Below are 21,188 nucleotides of genomic sequence, written 5' to 3'. Positions count from 1 at the left end.
GCTGTCTCTGAATGACAGCCCGAGAGGGGGTCAGATTTTTCCATCCTCTGGTGGCAGGGTTAGACGGAGGATGAGATTCCTGAACCCCAGTGAGAAGGGGGATCTGATGTCCGGTTTCAGGTTCTCCAAGGCTCAGCCGAGACAGGAGCTGTCAGAGTTGAATTCCAGGTGGCTCCTCCAGGGCCCAGAGATGTCACTGTGGCACTCTGGCTTCTCACTTGCCTGGGACAGTGGCTGCATGGACAGAGGCTGTATGGACAGACCCCTATCCCACCCTCACTCGATCCACGGCCAAGCCCTTCCATGCCTTCCTCAGGGTCTCGAGTCCCCGTTCCCTCCTAACTCAGCTATGGAGCAGAATGGCAGGTGGTCCCTGAGAATCAGGTTTGACTGCCCCTGGTGACCAGTGCATACAGGCCACTCATTTGATTCCCCCACTCCCCAAACTGGGAATCTCCTCAGAACTCCCTTAGAGGTTCCTATGGAAATAAAGTGTGGAGATCCGGCAGCACTCTCCACCTAGGGTGGCCGGCCCCTGTCTCTGGAGAGGACAGGAGAATTCCAGCTGTGTGAATCAGGGGAGCTTTAAAGGATCCTCTGGTGGTGGCAAGAGCTTGTGCTGACGCAGAGTTAGTCTACGCTGCTTGCGTTATCAGCCCCCCAGCCTTTTCTCAGCTGGGGCATCAGGAACACGGAAGTCAGGTGGGGCTCCTCAACCTGCTCTTTCCCCTTAGGAAGAGGACCCTCGAAGGGAGAGTCAGGGAGGGAGGGTATATTAGTCAGGGGTCTCCAGAGAAAGAGAACGAAGAGGCTGTATGTGTATACAGAAAGGGATTTATCGTAAGGAGTCAGATCATGTGATTATGGAGGCTGACAAATCCCAACATCTGCTGTCCGCAGGCTTGAGATCCAGGGAGAGCTGAGGTTTCAGTTTGAGTCTGAAGGCAAGAAAAGACCACAGTTCCAGTTTAGGCAGGCAGGCAGGCGGAGTTCCATCTTACTCAGCCTCTTTGTTCTGTTCCGGCCGTCACCTGATTGGATGAGGCCCACCCATGTTGGGGAGGGCAATGTTCTTTACTGATTCTATCAATTCAAATGTTCATCTCACCCCAGAACACCCTCCCAAAACACCCAGAGTGATGTTTGAAATATCTGGGTACCCCATGACCTAGCCAAGTTGACACATAAAACAGACCATCACTGAGGTGAAGCCTACCCCCCATCCCATGCCCTGCCTCTGCCAGAACAGGAACCCCATGGCAGAGCCACAGCCCCTGTCTGGAAGAGAAGAGATGTGTCTAGAATGGGAAAACAGGCCCAGGGCTCCTGTCCCTGCTGCCTTGGGAGGTGAGGAGCTGGGAGAGACAAGGTGAGCTGGTTCCTTGCTTTGAGAGACAAGAAAGCGCAGTAGTGAGAACACACACTTATCTCTTTATTACTGTGTGACCTCAGCATCTTACAGAACAACTCTGAGCTTCAATTTCTTCCTTTATTTAATGGTTTTCCTGAGAGGATGAGATTATGCATGAGATTATGCATGTATAGCTCCTGCCTCTTAAACTTACTTATACCCCTTAACCAAAGAACGTAAACAATGAATTGAACAAATGTTTCTTGAGCGTCTAAGGCACAGGGATGGGGTCAGATTTTTCCATCCTCTGGTGACAGGGCTGGAGGCCTGACAAGAGATCCTCTCTTTCCCTCCTTCCCCGCTTCCCAAGGAGCTTCAGCCAAGCTGAGGTCACCTGGAGCTGTGCTCTGCACTATGCAAGCTCAGCAGCTGGGCCCTGGGGCAGGTGAAGCTGTGGATTCCCAGGTTCTGGTGCCTGCTTCTTATCGTCGCCTCCTGCTCAGGGCCCGTGCGCTCCACCCTCACTGCGTGGCCTCCATCCCCAGCCTGCCTGGGCCCCCAGGGCTCACATCAGCCTGGAGGGAAGGACAGGCAACTGTGTGGACTAAGGGGCAACCTGGAGTCCCTGGAGTGGCCTCGCAGCTGAACTCAGAAATGAGGGGCTTATAAGGAGGGACTCAGGACCTAGACTCCAGTAGTTTGAGGTGAAATTCTGGAGGACCAGGCTGAGGTTCCAAAAGGGCTGGTGGGACCTTCCTTTGCACGCAGGAAGCCCCTCTGCCACCTCCTCTAGAGAAGGCCCTGCAGCTCCTCCCGGGGGAACGTCAGCTGGGCGCTGCATGACCTTGGCTGAGCAACCCGCTTTGTCTCCATCTTGTAGCCATCATCTGTGAAATGAAAATAATAACTCCCTCTTCAAGTTATTGGACAAACGACATACAACCACCAGTATTAAACCCCTCGCAAGCACCCAGCATGGCACGCAGATACGTTGAATCAATGTTAGCTCTCGTCCTCCTTCTCTTTAAGATGAATAAAAATCTGCTTCCCTGACACTTCTATCCTTGGGGAATTCTTTCATGGAAGTTTTGTAAAATTACTCAAATCCCACTTCCAGATGAAAGTCATTCACTATTTGAAACTGCGTGTGCTGCTTTTCTCTTCTCCACCTAAATAAATAATACTAGTCACCATTTGTTGTACACTTACATACACCAGGCACGGGTTAGGTGTTCCCAACAATCCCATGAGAAAGCATTACTATTCATATTTTATGAATGGGCTCAAATGCTCCCCTATTTTCTCCCCATGGCTTGATTTCCTGTGCCCCAGGTTGCTCCCCATCTTCGGACATTCTCTGGTTTGTCCCTGTCCACTCTGAGACTGAGGCTCACTCAGTCTGGCCAGGGGCCTACGGAACTGCCAAGTCCCTTCTTTTCTGACAAGAATGCTCAAAGTCTTGCTCAGTTATTTACTGAGTTTCACAGATCCCCCTCAGCTGACGTTTATCCTGTATCAGGGCATGTTTGCTACACCGCATCCTTGAGGCCTCCCCTGGCTCCTGAGGACGGCTGGGCACACCTGGCTCTCCTGAGAGGAAGCAGCGGCTCCCTGAGTCTCCCTGTGTCTTTGGACGAGGCAGTGGTGCGGCTGGAACGAGCGCCAGGTGCCTGCAGCTGCCTCCTCTCCAGGACCCTCCGCTGTGCATGGGCAGCAGCTACACCAGACCGTGAGTACTTGGTAAACTCCGGGACAGATGACGCTTGTCTCGCACCACATCCCTGTGCCTCTGAGCCAACCTACAGGCCCCTCCTTTTGTGCTGTGCATTTTAACCCAGCTCTCCTGCCTTGTGACCATTTTGAATCCTGATTCTGAAATCACAGGGCTTTGGAGCAGCAGCATGTGAAAGGACAGGGACAGCTGGGCTGGGGAGGGGAGCAGATGCTCCTGGAGGAAATGGCTTCTCCATGTGTGCTGTCGGGCCAGCCCGGCCCTCCAGGACCACAGCAGGAGACCAGCTGAGGGCTGCAGAGGAAATGGGTTAGAGACTCCACAGGCAACGTGTCCCCGGCTGTGTTCACGGCTGAGGAAAGGAAGGAGGACAACGGGGACAGAGGACAGGCAGGGGCCACTGCCTAGTCACTTTGTAAACTGATCCTTAGAGACTAGAGAGGAAATGAAGGAGGCCCTGGATGGAAGGGTTGGGAACAGGAGGTGAACAGATCAGGAGAGGAAGGAAGGGGAGGCAGACACAGGCCGAGGCTGAGGCAGTGACAGTGCTGGGAGAGCACCTGTTGAGGCCGCAGGGAAGGAGGCCTAGTTTCTGGCACCAGCTTCACCTGGGAGCTAACCCTCTTTCCATCTGCTTTCCATTCCTGGAGCCCTTTCTCAACCAGCCCTACCTGGGCACGTGGAGCAAAACACTCATGGCTTCTGTTTCCTGATTGGTTAAAAATGTGATTGCAATGCTCACCCTGACACTGCTCAGGGCTGTTGTAAGAGCGGGATGGTGGATTAGTAAGAGCGTATAAGCTGTTGTGCAGAGATGTGAAGAAAGAGGAAAGCTGGAATCACATCAGGGCTCACTATCTGAGTGACAATGAACAAGTTTCTCACCCACTTCAAGTCTTAGTTTTTCCTCTGTGAAATGGGACTAATTGTTTATTAGACAATATTAGAAGCCAGGCGTGGTGGCTCTCGCCTGTAATCCCAGCACTTTGGGAGGCCGAGGAGGGCAGATCACTTGAGGTCAGGAGTTTGAGACCAGCCTGGCCAATATGGTGAACCCTCTCTCTACTAAAAATACAAAACTTAGCCGGGTGTGGTGGCGTGTTCCTGTAGCCCCAGCTACTCAGGAGGCTGAGCCACGAGAATCACTTGTACCCGGATGGTGGGGGTTGTAGTGAGCCGAGATCGTGCCACTGTACTCCAGCCTGGGCAACAGAGAAAGACTCAGTCTCAAAAAAAAAAAAAAAATGTTAGAAAATTAATTTTGTTATATGTGAGAATAGTTTTTTCATTATGTAAGACAATGTTTCTGTTTTTTAATGAATACTAAAACATTCAGCAATGAGATGTCCCGATATCTTTAGCTTACCTTAAACTACTGCACAAAAATAGACCAGTTAGAGCAGAGAGGAAGAGATTTCCCTGAGTTTGGGGACGGGTCAGAGGTCACTAGGTACCTGGGAGAAGAAGAGCCTGGAGACAGCAGGCCAGGACCCCAGAGTGTACAGGACTGGAGAGCTATTGCTGACTGCACAGGCCCACAGAAAGCTTGGACAACGAGCAGGCCAACAACCACCACGATGGACCAGCAGTTAGAGGCCTTCCCTTGGTTTCATCCCTCCTAAGTTTCTTAGTCAACTCGTGCGGCTATACTAGAATACCTGAGACTGGGTAATTTATAAAGAACAGAAATTTATTTTCTCACAGTTCTGGAGGCTGGGAAGTCCAAGACCAGGGCTCCAGCAGGTCCAGTGTCTGGTGAGAGCTGTTGTCTTCCAAGATGGCGCCTTGTCACTGCATCTTCCGGAGGAAACGAAGGCCATGTCCCCACATAGTGGGAGGCAGAAGGGTAAAAAGGGATAAACACCCTTTGTCAAGCCCTTTTATAAGGGCAGCTACTCCCACTCACAGGGGAGGAGCCCTCATGGCCTAACCACCTCTTGGAGACCCCATCTCTTAATACTACCACATTGGCAACACTTGAATTTTGGGGACACATTTAAACCATAGCAATAAGCCCCTGGGTTCTGGTGGGACACTGGAAAAAGGCAGGAGCCCCAGGAATGAACTCAACTCTACTTGATTTTAGTGAAATAGAGAAATGGATATTTTTGTGCCCCTAAGTTTGTAGAGTAAGAGTCACACCTACTACACCACTACTATTATTATTATTCGTGTTGTTGTTGCTGTTTCCTGGGTTGTGACACTAGGCCTCAGTGCATTTGAGTGCTGTCTGATACGAGCAAAGTGCTCAGGACAGCTGCAGTTCCTTCCCCCAGGAAAGACTCCTAGCCCTTCAGTTCCCAGGCTCTTCCTGGGTTCTGCCCCATCTGGCAATGGTGCTGCTACCAGGCTGGGAATGACAATATAGGGACAGTTCTCTGTAGTTGAGGGTCTGGTTGGAGGTCCCTGGTAGGAGTCTGTCTGGACCCAGCACAGGGGATGCCCGCCAGGCTGGCCCTAGCCTTCAAGGGTGGGCCAGACTTTTGAGGTCTGTTGGGGAAGCCAGGGCCCAGAGAAACTTCTAGTTGCTCTCTCCATCTTCAGGCTTGTCACCTCCCCTCTATCCCCTCCCAGTGCCCTCCACCCAACCTGGCTAGATTCTCCAAGTTCCCTGGCTGAGGAGCAGGAAGGAGTGGGGAGTTTCCATAATGTCTCTGTAGAGCTCCAGGGTGAGGCTTGGCAACTGGAAATTGTCAGCCGTCTCCTCGGCGACCAGCAGCCAAATAATTCTGGGAATGGGGGAGGGAAGGGAGCTCTCAGCAGGGCGGCCAAGAGAGGCAGCCCTCACTTCCCAGAAAACTTCAATTCCTCATTACCTGTGTCAGCTGGGGTTCAATCAGGAGACAGAAACCACACCAGTTAGTCTGAAAAGAGAATTCAGCATAAGGAACTGATAATGAGGTATGAAGTTGTTAATTAGGTAAAGAGAGGGTAAGGAGAGAGAAGAGTAAGGTTTCATGGGGGTTGCACCTGCAGAAGCAGCTGCCACTCCAGGGCTGGAGAACCCTAAGGAAGAGTTTTGAAGGAGGGTTCCAGAGCCTGTGACCCAGACATCTGAGGAGGGGGCTCAACTCAGCGGGAGCTGGGGTCTCTGGGTGTGAAGAAAGGACTCCTGCACCCAGACCTCTGCGGAAGGTAGGGGTGCAGGGCTGTGGGTGGGGTGGATGATGAAGCTGCAAGTGTTGGAAACACTGCAAACTGGATCAGGTGCTGCTCCAGGAGGGGCCTGCTGTTCCTGGGGTGAAGATGTGTTGCTGGGGTGCCCTCACAGGGAACACACAGATGCAAACAGGAAGGAGCCTGTTCACATTTCCTGTCCCGCCTGCAGCCTCCCTCTAGTGACTGGCAAAGCAGAAATGGAGTTGGTAGGGTCCAAGCCCAACATCGCAAAACTGGCTGTAGAAGATACAGGTCCAGAGCTGAGAGATAAGAACCTTTTTACCACAGTGCTGGAAGTTCTGGTCTTCCAGCCTTGTCGTTAGTGGTAAGAGCAATGCTGAATGCATAGTGGGTGCTCACCTAATATCGTTGTCTGGCCACTGCCTCAGCTGATTCCTGAAAAGGCACATGGGCAGGTAAGGGACAGGCCCATCCCTCCCCTTTTTGGCTTTATTCTGGCCTGTTTTGAAGTTACTGACATTCACAGGCTCTGATAGCTGGAAGGAATTTTTATAATGGTAATGATGAAAACAACAGCAGCAAAGAAATATTACAAGTGGCCTAAGGAAAACTATAAAATTACTGGGATCAAATCGTGCATTAAAAGTACACGACAAGATAAGTAGCCCCATAGGGCAGAAATAGAGCAAAGTTCAGAAATTTATCCCCGTGCGTATGGATTATAGGGTACAATAAAAGTGGTATTTCAAACCAGTGGATTCAAACTATGGATTCAAACTATTTATTTCTTTAATAAATCGTATAGGTACAGTTGGCACTATGTCTGAATGTAAAAGAAAGGTTACGACCTCTACCTCATTAAGTTATTAAAACAAAATTTCAGAGCTGAAAGATTTAAATGTAACATTTAAAACAGTTTCATGAGGAAAAATATTAGGAGAATATATGATCTAGAGTTTGAAGAGATTTTTCTAAATAAAATAGAAAATCCAGAAGCTACAGAGGAAAAGAGAGACATAAGATGCTTAAATTTTAGAAAGATAAAATATACTGCTGGGATCGTGAGGTCAGGAGTTCAAGACCAGCCTGGCCAACATAATGAAACCCCATCTCTACTAAAAATACAAAAATTAGGCAGGCATGGTGCCACGTGTCTATAGTCACAGCTACTCGGGAGGCTGAGGCAGGAGAATTGCTTGAACCCAGGAGGTGGAGATTGCAGTGAGCTGAGATTTCGCCACTGCACTCCGGCTTGGCCAACAGAGTGAGACTTTGTCTCACAGAAAAAAAAAAAAAAAAAAAGATACCGCTGGGTGCAGTGGCTCATACCTGGAATCCCAGCACTTTGGGAGACCAAGGTGGGTGGATCGCTTGAGCTCAGGAGTTCGAGACCAGCCTGGGGAACATGGCGAAACCCCGTCTCTACAAAAAACTCAAAAATTAGCCGGGTGTGGTGGCGCATGCCTGTAGTCCCAGCTACTCGGGAGGCTGAGGTAGGAGGATGGCTTGAACCCAGGAGATCAAGGCTGCAGTGAGCTATGATCGCACCACTGCACTCTAGCCTGGGCAATAGAGTGAGACTTTGTCTCAAAAGACAAAAGACAAAAAAAAAAAAAAAAAAAAAAAGAAAACAGAAAGATAAAAGATACTATATGTAAAGTCAAAAGACAAACTACAGACTGGAGAAAATATTTCAATATGTACCACCAATAACGAGTTAATATCTGGTACACAAACATCCTGTCTGTCACTAAGAAAGAGAAATAACCTAGTAGAAAAATAGGCAAAAGATAGAAATAGGTGATTCATGGAAGAGAAAATCCAAATGGATAATACATTTATGGAAAGATGCTGAACCTCACTAATAGTCAAGGAAATGCAAATTTTAGAGATGGGATACTGCTTTTCATTTATCAGAATAGCAAAACTTAATAAGAATGATCATACCTAGGGCTGGAGAAGATGAGGGAGAAACCACTCTTAATCACAGCTGGTGGATATGTGAATTACCCCAGACTTTTGAGAAAGGGACCTGGTAAAATATATGAAAACTAAAAATATACATCTCTTTGAACTATGTAATTTTTGGAAATTATACGATAGGGGGGAAAAAAGCAAGCTTTAGTATTTGAGGATATGCATACAAAAATATAGCATTTTTTTATAGTGGCAAAACCATTAGTATTGATTGAATGATATACGTATACCCATGTAATGTAATGTTATACAAGTTTTAAAACAATACATTACAGAAAGACAAATGCTCTATGATTCCACTTATACGAGATACCTAGAGCTGTCAAAACTACAGAGACAGAAAGTAGAAGGGTGGCTACCAGGGGCTAGAGAGGGAGGGGAAATGGGGAGTTGTTTAATGGATATAGAATTTCAGTTTTGGAAGAGAAAAAGTTCTGGAGACGGGTTGCACAACAGTGTGAATATACTTAACACTACCGAACTGTATACTTGAAAATGGCTAAGATTGTAAATTTTATGTTATGTGCATTTTACTATGATTTAAAAAAAAGAGAATAAATTAGAGGGATTTTCACAATGTTTTGTTAGGTGAGAAAAGCAATCTGCAGAGAAATCTATGTGGTATTTGTAAAATAAATGACGATAAAGGTAAATAAATGCCTGCTGGGTAATCCAGACCTGCCTGGCCCCGCCCTGAGTCCTCCAACTGCAGAGCACTCTCCAGGCTGGTCCAGGCCTAGTGCTCCGGGCAGGGGCTGGTGTTGAACTAAGCTTACCGGCTTTGCCAGCCCTAGGTGGCAAAGCACCCTATAAACAGACTTCTGCCCCGGTGTTCTCCATCTCGACTCTCCTCCCCCAAACGCTAGGCCCCCACAGGTTCTGGCACAGCCAGCCAAGTCCCACAGCTGTTTCTAATATTCTGCACAAACTTTATTGAAATGAGAAGCCCCGTGTATCATCCTTCAGGCCCCTGCTCCTCCTGATTAGGTACAGATGACCTGACAGTCAGCGGGGCCTGAGCCAGCAATCAAAGAGGAGATTGTTCTGAGCCAGGAGGTGAGAGGGCAGAGGCCTGGGAAGCTGAGCAGGGTCCAAGGAGACTTGGGCCAGCCAGGAGGAGATGGGGGAGGTTCTCAGGCTGGGGGAAGGAGGGGAGGGCAGGGCTGAGTACATTCTTCAAGGACCCCTGGTTTGCTCATCTTCTCTGGCCATATATTTTCTCTGGCCTCCGAGCCTCCTTCAAAAGGCTTGCATTCTATGCTAGAAACATCTCCTCATCTCCAGTCTCCAAACTCAGCCCCCATTTTGCTTTACTTTCATCTCTCAACAATACCAGTAAACCTCTCTGGATGTAATAAAAACAAAGGGCATCTCTCTACCCTTGGCCTTTCCATAATTCCACTCTTCCTAGAGCTACAGAATCAAAACTGAAATACTGAAAACAACCTACAAATCACCTAAGTGTCAATCCTACAGCTCCCTCTACAGCATCCCTGACCAGTGGCTATCCCAGTTTATGCCTGAGCATTCTAAACTGTGCTGTCCAATATGGTAGCCTCTAGCCACATGTGGTTATTTAAAATCAAACTAAAATTTCATTTTTTTTGGTCACACTAGCCACATTTAAAGTGCTCAATGCTACATGTGTTAGATGATGTGTCAAGAAATACGAAGGGTCGTGTATTTTACCACAGTTGCAAACTAACAAGTTAGTCTGACCGTTTCATGGATGCTGGCAGAAGACATGAGACTCCTGGGTCAGAGACAAAGAACTTTATTATTTATAGCAATATCAGTAACCAGAGTATCAGTATTTTCTTGCTTCAGTTTCCTGAGCTCCAATTCCCACAGGGCAACATGAATGAGGCCAAATGATACCCACACATACAGTGGGTTGCTGTACAAGAAAGGAACCATGAGTTTAGGAAACCTGGTTCTTTTGCAATGTGCAGTAAGCATCTGCCCTTTGTGCTGGAGGAAGACATTGTCTTCCAAGACTGCTGGTTACATATTAATACAAAAATCCTTGAAAGGTGTCCAGAACAAAGGCAGTGCCTCTGCTTACAAAATGTGTAGAAATGCAGCCGGGCACGGTGGCTCACACTTGTAGTCCCAGCACTTTGGGAGGCTGAGGAGGGCAGATCATTTGAGGTCAGGAGTTCAAGACCAGCCTGACCAACATGGTGAAACCTTGTCTCTACCAAAAATACAAAAATTAGCAGGGCATGGTGGCACCTGTAATCCCAGCTACTCGGAAGGCTGAGGCAGGAGAATTGCTTGAACTCGGGAGGTGAAGGTTGCAGTAAGCCAAGATTGCACCACTGCACCCCAGCCTGGGTGACAGAGTGAGACTCTGTCTAAAAAAAAAAAAAAAAAATGTGCAGAAATGCACGAGACCCATGGGAAATTGTCTCCCAACACAGTGTGGATATGAAACAGTGCCATCATTGCAGAAAGTTCTATTGGACAGCAGGGCTCTAGGGAATGTGGAACTCACTTATTTGCTAGGTCCTTTCCATCATTTGTGAATCCTGGCCCAAGGAGTCACAGAAAAATAAGCAAGCACTGCCACTTTGTTACAGGAAAGAGGTCCTAATCCAGACCCCAAGAGAGCGTTCTTAAAAAAAAAAAAAAAAAAAAAAAAAAAAAGCGTTCTTGGATTTCACGCAAGAAAGAAAAGCAAAGTGCAAAGCAAAAGCAACTTTATTTAAAAGTAAGAAACAAAAGAATGGCTACTCCACAGACAGAGCAGCCCCAAGGGCTGCTGGTTGCCCATTTTTATGGTGATTTCTTGATGATATGCTAAACAAGGGGTAGATTATTCATGCCTCCCCTTTTGAGACCATATAGGGTAACTTCCAGACGTTGCCATGGCATTTGTAAACTGTCATGGCGCTAATGGGAGTGTAGCAGCGAGGACGACCAGAGGTCACTCTTGTGGCCATCTTGGTTTTGGTGGGTTTTGACCAACTTCTTTACTGCAACCTGTTTTATCAGGTCTTTATGAGCTGTATCTTGTGCCGACCTCCTGTCTCATCCTGTGACTTAGAATGCCTTAACCATCTGGGAATGAAGCCCAGTAAGTCTAAGCCTCATTTTACCCAGCGCCTATTTGAGGCAGAGTTGCTCTGGTTCAAACGCCTCTGACAACTTTGCATGATCATGTGTAAATTTCAAGGTGTTTTCCTTGAGGCAGATGTTCATCACATTATAGTCGCTGTCTTTCTGAACTCAGCCATGAAAGGCTGAGTCTGATTTCACATGCTCTGTCCTCATAAGACACTGTGAGAAGAGGAGGTCAGAGTAATCCAGGAGGGGCAAATGGCTCTGGCAAAGGCCCAAAGGTGGGGTGAGCAGGGCATGGCTGGAGGGGCTGGGGGGCACACAGGTGAAACGACCAGGACACTCTTAAGTGGTCAAACACTCTAGCAAAGTGAACATTTACAGCCATCAGGATAACAAAAGAGTTTGAGGGGGAGATTGCTGAGCCCCACCCCCAAAGGCTTCTGATTCACGAGGTCTGTGGTGGGGCCTGAGAATTTGCATTTCTAAGAAGTTCGTAGGTGCTGCTGCGCTGCTGCTTCTGATCTGGGGACCACATTGTGGGAACCGCTGCTCTAGTGTGGTAGATGCACTTTGGGCAGCATGCTAGTGACACGTGGATGGACAAATCTTTTATTTGTTCTAATGCATATTGGAAAAATGCGACTAGCACATCAAACTAGTTATATATTTAAACAATAAGTAGATTTAAGAATATAGTTACATATACATGTAGCTGTATGTAGTATGAAGATTGGCGAAGATGGTGATGGTGCTATGGGAATGATTGAGGTTTGAGCAGTGCTGATGCAGGAAAGAGCCAAGAATGGGATTCAGACAGGCCCCAGTCAAATTCCACTTCCACTGTGTGAGGGCAGATCCAGCCTCTCAGCTTCCTTGTTTATAAAATGGCATTACTGCATTTCCACGAGTGTTTCTCAGGATGTGTGAGGATCAACTAACAACTAACTAGCTCCTTCCCTCCTTTCCATCCTTCCCCAGGAGGAGGGCACAATCCCTGTCCTTGGACTGTTCTCATTCTAGGCGACAGGCTCTGTCACCTTTAAATGCCAAGAAATTGTGAGGTGCTATCAGAATCCCAGGTCCCCACCCTTAAGACAGAAACCGCCTCTCCCTCTGGCTGAAGCCTGAGGATTCCGGAAGGGGAAGCAGGCTTGGGCTGGGGAGCAGAGGGTTCCGCAATCGTCCCCCCGGATGGGCAGGCACAGACCCTGGGCCCTCAGCTCGCCTGCCTTCCCTGGCTCAGGCTGCACAGTGCAGTCCTGTGGGGTAGCAGTGCCTTTTCTAATCTTGCTGCCTTAGGTTAATATTAAAGCTGCTTGGCGAATCCTGAGCCCGTGCCCACGTGAGGTGGGTGGACCTGGATCTGGCCTAGAGAATCCATCCAGGACCGAATACATGTTCCTTTTTCAGGGGCAGAAGGCCTCGTCACAAGGCCTAGTCTTAGTGGTAGTGGGGCAGCAGCAAAGAAAACAAATGACTTAACAAGGAAAATTAAAATATTCTTGGGATCATCAGCATGGAGAAACCTCTCTGGAGGCGCCCTCCAGGAAGCTCATACTCCAAGCAACTGGTCTTGCTCCTGTCCAAAGGACTACTAATGGGAGGGGTGACGATGGGAGACAGGCAGCATTTTAAGTGAACCCCTAAATCCATGTTTCTGGCGGAGCCCTCTAGATTCTAGTGGTGTTTCCATCACACCATTCATTCCACAGGGCTTTCTGCTCCTTGCCCTCCTCATTTTAATGATCTCAGACAGACATAAAAATGGCTGAGCTCAGCATAAGTGACTGAGACATGAGCATTGCCTCAGGGTCCCCATGGACCCCAGCTGGGTACCATGCCGCCCTACGTTCTACTTTGACAGGATAAAATGAACTCATATATTCAGTTGTTTTAAGTGAGCTAACGCTAGGCAGTGCCAGAGGACGAAGACATAAATCTTTCCTGGAGCTCAGAGTCACTGCCAAACACCTCGGATAAAACTTTCTGCTTGTTCAAGATGGTTTTTCCTCCCCTCTAAAAATGAGGAGGGGAATAATACTAAAAAATCTAAGGGGCTAGCGGGAGGGTGTTAGCAGATTCTGGGACTGACAAACTTGTCAACGCTTTGGCCTCATAAAAATTCTTTTTGTAAGAAAGGCAAACTTTTAAATGGATTTTTCTTACCACTCTTAGTGGGTGCTGAGGGTGTCATTGGTTACCTGGTCTGCCTGTGTGTTAGCCCTGGCTGGGGAATGAAGGCTTTTCTTATATCTCTGCAGGCTGCATTTGCATCAGAGGTAGGACAGCTTGTTACATATCACCCTCGGCTGTGATCACAGCCTCAGATGCTTCTCAACTGGAGCAATCTCAAGCAGGCTGTTTGAAAACATTTTGAAAACCTCCCAGCCAGAAAGAAACCTTGTTCCAGCAGTGCAGAGCAGCTCAGGGAAGAGGCAATGAGTGGTGTGCCCCACATGGCCTCTGTGTGGCTGAGAATGAACTGCTTTTTTCCCTTTCGCTGATTTTCTTTGCAGTTTTTATTCTTTGCAAACACTTCATAGCAACAAACACGTGAAAGAAAGTCACCCACACTCTTATCAGCCCCATAATTTGTCAAATGGCTTTGTGTTTCTAAGTTTCTTGCCTATACACATACCTTTTATTTTTATTTTTTATTTTTTTCTGAGACTGAGTCTCACTCTGTTGCCCAAGTTGGAGTGCAGTGGCGTGATCTTGGCTCACTGCAACCTCCGCCTCCCGGGATCAAGCAATTCTGGTGCCTCGGCCTCCCAAGTAGATGGGACTACAGGCATGTGCCACCATGCCCAGCTAATTTTTGTATTTTTAGTAGACAAGGGGTTTCACCATGTTGGCCAGGGTGGTCTCAAACTCCTGACCCCAGGTGATCCACCTGACTTGGCCTCCCAAAGTGTTGGGATTACAGGCATGAGCTCCTGTACCTGGCCTGTACACATACCTTTAAAGTATAACTGTGACTGGGATTCTAGCACCCCTAACCCCACTCTCCTTTTTTTCAGCCAAGAATCCTCACCTAGATCCGTGTTCTAAAACTTTGCTATTCAAAGTGTGGTCTGGAAACTAGTAGCAGCACCACCCCAGACCTACTAAACCAGAAATCTGCAGGTTAACGAGATCCCCAGGAGATCATATTTATGTTAAAGTTGGAGACAGAGTGCTCTCAAACAGAGATCCCCAGCCTTTCTGCCACCAGGGACTGGTTTTGTGGAAGACAATTTTTCCACGGACAGGGGTGTGGGGGGAATGGCTTAGGGATGATTCTGGTGCATTGCATTTATTGTGCACTTTAATTTCCATTATTACGTTGTAATATATAATGAAATAATTATACAACTCATCATAATGTAGAATCAGTGGGAGCCCTGAGCTTGTTTTTTTGCAACTAGATGGTCCTATCTTGGGGTGATGGGAGACAGTGACAGATCATCAGCATTAGATTCTCATAAGGAGCACACAACCTAGATCCCTCACATGCACAGTTCACGATAGGGTTTTGTGCTCCTATAGGAATCGAATGGCGCTGCTGATCTGAGAGGAGGCAGAGCTCAGGTGGTAATGTGAGTGATGGGGAGTGGCTGTAAATACAGATGAAGCTTCCCTCGCTCACCTGCCACAAACCTCCTGCTGGGCAGCCCGGTACTGACCTGGGGGTTGGGAACCCCTGCTGTAAAACACATTAGCTAAGACAAAACTCTACTACAAATTGGGGTTACACAATTTCCTCCTTCCCTCCCTCTTGCCATAGTTGTGGAACATCTGGGGGGTGCTAGGCACTGGGTTGGGTGCTGAGCCTGACAGAGAGCCAGGTCCATTACAAATGGCCTTTACCTTCAAGCCATGTAGGCCTGTCAGAGGCTGAAGCATTAGCACTGTGGTGTCACGGAGGAATAGGATTGTAGAGCTGGAAGAGTCCTGGGGAGGTGGGGCCCGGGCAGGTGATGTGGCTTTGTCCATGGCCACAGAGCAGGTTCATGGGCAGGCAGGACTCGAGCCCAAGCTTCCTCCCCTCATGTGCACTCACTCTGCCGGCAGAATTCGGACCCCCGGCAGACAAGTTGGCATATGGGGATGCACAGAAATGAAATGCCCGAGCTTGCTGCCAGGTCCTCCTCCACCAGGCACGCCCCTAGAGACCACCTCAGCGCCAACCCTCCCTGCCTCTCCCCTAGGCTAGCACAGCGTCTTGCTCAGCTGTCTAAGGGGCTTTGCTCCTAGCATATCTCCTGACCCTTTTGAGACAAGAAAGATCTAGCATTTGATTCAAAACTGTAAAGAAATCTATTCTCCACAAAGTAATGTATGGACTGAATACATTACTCCTGCCAAATGGATGCCATCAAATAAAATATCAGAGGAACTTTTGGAAATTGGTTAAATGGATCTAAAACTAATCTTGAGGAATAAACTGAGTAATGATATTTTTTCAAATATGAGAGATAGTGAAAATAGCCGAGGGGGAACAAGTCCTTAAAATAAAACACATTGTATAACAATAATACATAAAACTGTGGTGTTGGCCCAAGAATAAACTGGAATTAAGTAGATACCCAGAATCTTGTTTTATGTGTCGAGGTATGTAGAAATTTAATATGATAAGGAAGATATAAGAACAGGAAATAGAGGTTTCTCAGTGATACACCTCACACCAGAACAAATTACAGATGGACTAAAGCCGAGTATCTTTTTAAGGATAAAAATCACAATAACTAAAAATAAAATTAAACATGTTTTCTAGAGCAGTGCTAATATTCTAGAACCAGTAGACAATTATTGATATATTTCATTGCAAAAAATTAAATAATTTTGTGTGAAACAACTACAACACATTTTAAAATGCAGTCAGACTGAGGCAGACAATATGTTGTCAGTAAAATAGAAGGTTAATGTCTTTATTTGGAAAAATAAATTCACACATGTATTTCACACAACTTGACAAGGAAAACATTAACATCCCACAAGATAAATGGGCAAAGAACACTACAGATGCTTTTCAAATGATGAACCACTTTAACAAATATAATCTTGTTTGTACTAAGAGAAACATAAACCAATAAAGTTACCAAGCAATTTTAAAATGAAAATATCCCTTGCTGGTAAGGTGAGGTGAATTTGGTGTGAAACTATATATTGGTACAGCCACAGTCTACTGAATGCAATGTAGCTCTAAGAAAATCTGTTAAATGCTGTTAAAATGTTTCTAGTTTTTGACCTGGTACTCGCACTTAATGTCTCTAATCTTAAGAAATAATTCGGAATATTGGGTGAGAAGATATTTGCTGCAGCATGATTTATAATTAAAGCTTTGGAAAAATGGACATTCTATAAATGTTCAACAAAGTCAGCTATATGCATATTCACTAGATAGGACAATCTGGTCAATTATTATTTTGAAAATATAATCCCAAACACTGTGTGGCAACATGAAAAAAAAACTTGAATGTTTCAAATAAAAAGATATAATACTATAATTAACCACAGATGTTTATATTAAGAACAGGACTATATCAAGCTGAGAATTTTTATGATAAAGTCATTGGATTGTTGATGTTTTGCTCTACTTTGCTGTTTCATTGCTTTTATAATATGAACATTAAATTAAAAAAATCCACATTCAGCATAAGTTTGGTGTAAAGAGATGGTCACATGGGGAAGGAACTAATGCATCTGAACGCTAAGACAGGGTGCAATTAGAAGTCAACCACCCCATTTTCATTTGTGGAAAACAACCTTCTTTTGTGCAAAGCTTCTCTGACTCATGTTCCTCCACCTGGGCAGCTATTCTGTGTAGTCACGGAAACATGGTACCTTAGAATGGACAGAGTCTCGGAGATCATTTTATTCTAAACTCCTGGTAATTCTAGGACCAGAACTACAGCATCTATTACAAGTAATTATTCATCTTCTGATTGAACGCTCTCATGAATGGGGAGTTCACCACCTCACAAAGCGGCCTACTCAGTCTGTGCCTTCTAAATCATGCCTGAGGCCATTATACATGACTATACCTCCGAATATAACAGAAAGCAGAGATTTCAAGCCATGATCACACACTAAGGAACTGGAGTGAGGCAGTACCATTCTTTCTAGCAATAGAAAAATATTAAGCTCAAAATAGGAGACCATTCTCATTTATGAAAATTATATTCTAGAAACTGGAATAGAGAGACCCATGGTTATTCTACTGAATAGAAATAATTATGGGCAAAGGTTAATTCCCAAAGAAAAATGCTACAGATAGTTGCCATGCTTCTCTAGAGACTTATGAAAACTTTCAGTTCTTCTGAATACAAGAGGGAGAGAGAGCCCCTCTTCAGAGCTCATCTTTATTGTATCAGAGCCTCTGGCTGTTTCTAACCTCAGCAGAAGTGGAAGGCTGATAAACTGGTAAAGGAGGGCCAGGCAGTTCCAGACATGGGCCTGTGGGTCCCTCCGTGGGTTTGCCAAACACAGCGGGACATCTCTTAGCCAAGAATCATCCCAGTTCAGGTGTGTTTTCTGTATTTCACTAGAGGAATCTAAAAGTTTAATGTTTAAAGGGGGATGGAAAATCCACGTTAAAAATGGAGAATGGTGCTTCAGCCCCACCCACATTTAAAACTGATAGTTTGCAAAGCAGTAAGAGAAACCAGCCAATGGCTCAAACAGCGTCTCTCCAGGCAAACACCAGGCAACACAGTGAGGGGCAGCAAAGGAGGGTGTGGGAAGTCCAGGCCCATCCTTCTGAGGGATTCAGGGGGCACAGGAGGGTGGCAAGGGATAAGGCAGAATCCCGAGGGTGAAAACATCAACCTGGAGATGTGAGCAGCAGAACGAGAAGAGGAGTCAGCAGACAGAAATGAGAAGGGGAGGCTGGGTGCCACGGCTGACGCCTGTAATCCCAGCACTTTGGGAAGCCAAGGCATGTGGATCACCTGAGGTCAGGAGTTTGAGACCAGCCTGACCAATACAGTGAAACCCCATCTCTACTAAAATAACATACAAAAATAAGCCAGGCGTGGTGGCATGTGCCTGTAGCCCCAGCTACTCGGGAGGCTGAGACAGGAGAATTGCTTGAACCGGGGAGGCAGAGGTTGCAGTGAGCCGAGATCACGCCACTGCACTCCAGCCTGGGCAACACAGTGAGACTCCATCTCAAAAAAAAAAAAAAAAAAAGAGAAGGGCAAATGTCAAATTCTCTCAGCCACAGATTAGCAAAAGTATAGAAAATGTTGGGGTTGAGTGCCTCTTGGATTCCTTCTAGGGCAAAAAGTTGGTATTCCCTGTAGCACAGAACAAGACTGTGATGATTTCATAGTCTGTGGGTTAATATGATATGAGGGTCTTGGATATACATCATTATTCCGCAGAAGTAGTGGAGAGTTGAAGTGAGAGGGTTAGGATTGAAGAGGAGCTGACCTTTCTTGTTACTCCCTTGGGAAAAGCAGTATGTGCCAGATGGCTGGGCTCCTGAAGACCCTCCTGCAAGGCTGAGCATGATGGGCTGTCTGTACAATGTGGGTGAGAACATAGTAATGCCCCCCCGGTTCAGACAGCAAAGTGCAGGCCCATCCCAACAGCTAGACTCTCTCTGCAGGGGTTCTCTTTCTAATCTAGGTCCTGACTTGAATCAAAAGGAAGGAGACTGAGCCTCTCAGAGGACCAGGAACCAAGCCAAGGCTTGACAAAACCAGCCTCTCTCTCTCTGGTGTCTGGAAAGGTACTGCTCACCACCCACCACCCCCATCACTCCTCTAAGATTTTCCACTGTTGGTCATATGTGCAGAGACTGCCAGCAGCTTTCATGGTGACCGAACTTTGCTGAGGAGGATCAACACTTTCTCATGACCAAAAGCAATAATGTCTCTTGAGAAGCAGCTGTCACACATCCTACCAGACTATGACCAACTTATTTGCCTTTCCTATTATTAATGGTTGCCTTAGATCCAGCACGTAACATCATAGCAGCCGTGTTCCAGGCGAGGTGTTCACTCACCCACTGGAAATCACAGTCCTGCTCTACGTAATCATGAATTTCAATATGCTAACAGTATTAAGCTGGCCAAGATAAACTTAATGGATTTGGTTTAGTATTTGGTGCCAAGAAACATACAGCTGATTAACCCAGCTCACAGTTGCACTGAAATCACCTGGTGTTTCCTTGCCTCTCTATCTACTTTGTCCTCAGGCAGGCATTGAGAGAGATGACCTTGGCCAGGCCGCGCAGGAGACGGGAAAATTGCTTACAGCTCTGACAAGGAGCTGCACCCTGCGAAAACAGCCTTTGGATTGTTGACTCACCAAACTAGCCAGTTCGTGTTAATGCAGCTGTGATACAGGATGGCTTTGCTGCCTCCTAGGTGGCAGGACAAAGGGACGTGAGGAGGGGACAAAAGGGAACGCAGAAAAATACCTGGTTCATGCAGACCCGTGGGAACAGCTGCCAAACAAAAATTACTGAGGACATTTGTGAGGGTAACTGGTGGAGATCTTACCAGAGATTTGAACTGGAAAGGGAAGTGGTAAAGTTTTATTTAGGACACCCCAAGGCTGAGCTGAGCACGGTGGAAGGTCCAACTCGATTCTCGAATAGTAAGAGAACAAAATATCTGGATACACTTCCCATGCTCATTCATCCTGTGCCATATAATTGGGGTTCAAAACTAGGATGGAAAACCTAAAAAAAAAAATTTATTAGTGAATGAGGAAGTGGCAAAAGAAAAAAAAATTTACTCAACAAAGACAAAGGTTCCTTGGGCACCTAGAATGCACTGGGCACTGTGTTAGGGGTATTGAGCAGACAAGAGTGATCACCAGCTTCCAGTCCAGAGAAGAGGGCAGATGTAGGATAAGGAGAACCAGGATGGACACCGAGCAGCGGGAGTTCCACGTCTTACAAGTTCTGTCCCCGAGGGCCTCTCTGCCTGAGGGTCTCCCGCTGGGACGGCCGTCTTCATTACCACTGCTCTACCTGCGCTTGCGGCTCGCTTATGGAAGTGGGTATTTCTGGGCTCTGCCCTCGGAGAGTCTGCTTTCATCTGCATGGGGAAGGAAATCTGCATTTTTTTCCCCGGGCTCTCCAGGTAATTATGATAAGCTGGGTCTGGAACACCTCCTCTCATAGACTCAGGTTAGAAAGTTGCTGGGTGGTACAAAGTCCATGCTGAGAAGGCACAGTTGAATACATCCTGCTCTCCTGTAGGAGATCCTGAGTGTCCTCTCCTCTGGGAGCCGGCCTAGTCCCTCCTCTGTGCTACACTAGTGATCTGGGCCCGCTTGCTTTAGCACAGTCTATCATGCTGGCTTATTCTAGGTCTCTGCCATTAGGCTCTGAATTCCAACATGGCTGTTGTATCTCACTCACCTCCTTTTCCCGGGTGTTTAGCATAAAAGGTATACAATAAATACCTGTTGCTAAAAGATGGAGTGTGTTTTTTTTGAGATTGAGTCTCACTCTGTCACCCAGGCTGGAGTGCAGTGGCACGATCTCGGCTCACTGCAATCTCGGCCTCCCGGGTTCAAGTGATTCTCCTGCCTCAGCCTCCTGAGTAGCTGGGATTACAGGCACGCACACCACCACGCCCAGCTAATTTTTGTATTTTTAGTAGAGAAGGGGTTTCCCCATGTTGGTAAGGCTGGTCTTAACTCCTGACCTCGTAGTCCGCCCTCCTTGGCCTCCCAAAGTGCTAGGATTACAGGTGTGAGCCATCGCGCCCAGCCACATGATGATTTTTATGTATGTCTGAGTCCTGCTCTCTGGGAGAAAACATGGGCAGGGTGACATGGAAGAGGAATATCAAAATAGATATGCCAGGAACCACCATCCCACCGATGACAGGGCCACTCACTGCAGCCACTGGTGCAGTTTGGTGCCGTGACAGAGCTGGTATCGGCGCTCTGGCTACAAGATCCGCTCCGGCTTTCTGGGAGACTCTCCATTTACCC

The 21,188-nt window shown here is 47.0% G+C and overlaps 1 long non-coding RNA gene across 1 annotated transcript; it reads left to right on the top strand.

Moving 5' to 3' along the window:
* Positions 1–5,820: 5,820 nt before the first annotated feature.
* On the top strand, positions 5,821–20,659 carry LOC129048821 (uncharacterized). The gene is made up of 3 exons (XR_008511497.1): positions 5,821–5,984; positions 18,861–18,963; positions 19,432–20,659. It is a non-coding gene; the product is annotated as an uncharacterized LOC129048821 (long non-coding RNA).
* Positions 20,660–21,188: the final 529 nt, after the last annotated feature.

This window comes from Pongo abelii, chromosome 9, assembly GCF_028885655.2.
Source record: "Pongo abelii isolate AG06213 chromosome 9, NHGRI_mPonAbe1-v2.0_pri, whole genome shotgun sequence".
Taxonomy (NCBI): Eukaryota; Metazoa; Chordata; class Mammalia; order Primates; family Hominidae; genus Pongo; species Pongo abelii.
The sequence above is the reverse complement of the archived record's forward strand: the minus strand, read 5'-3'. Positions and strand labels throughout refer to the sequence as shown.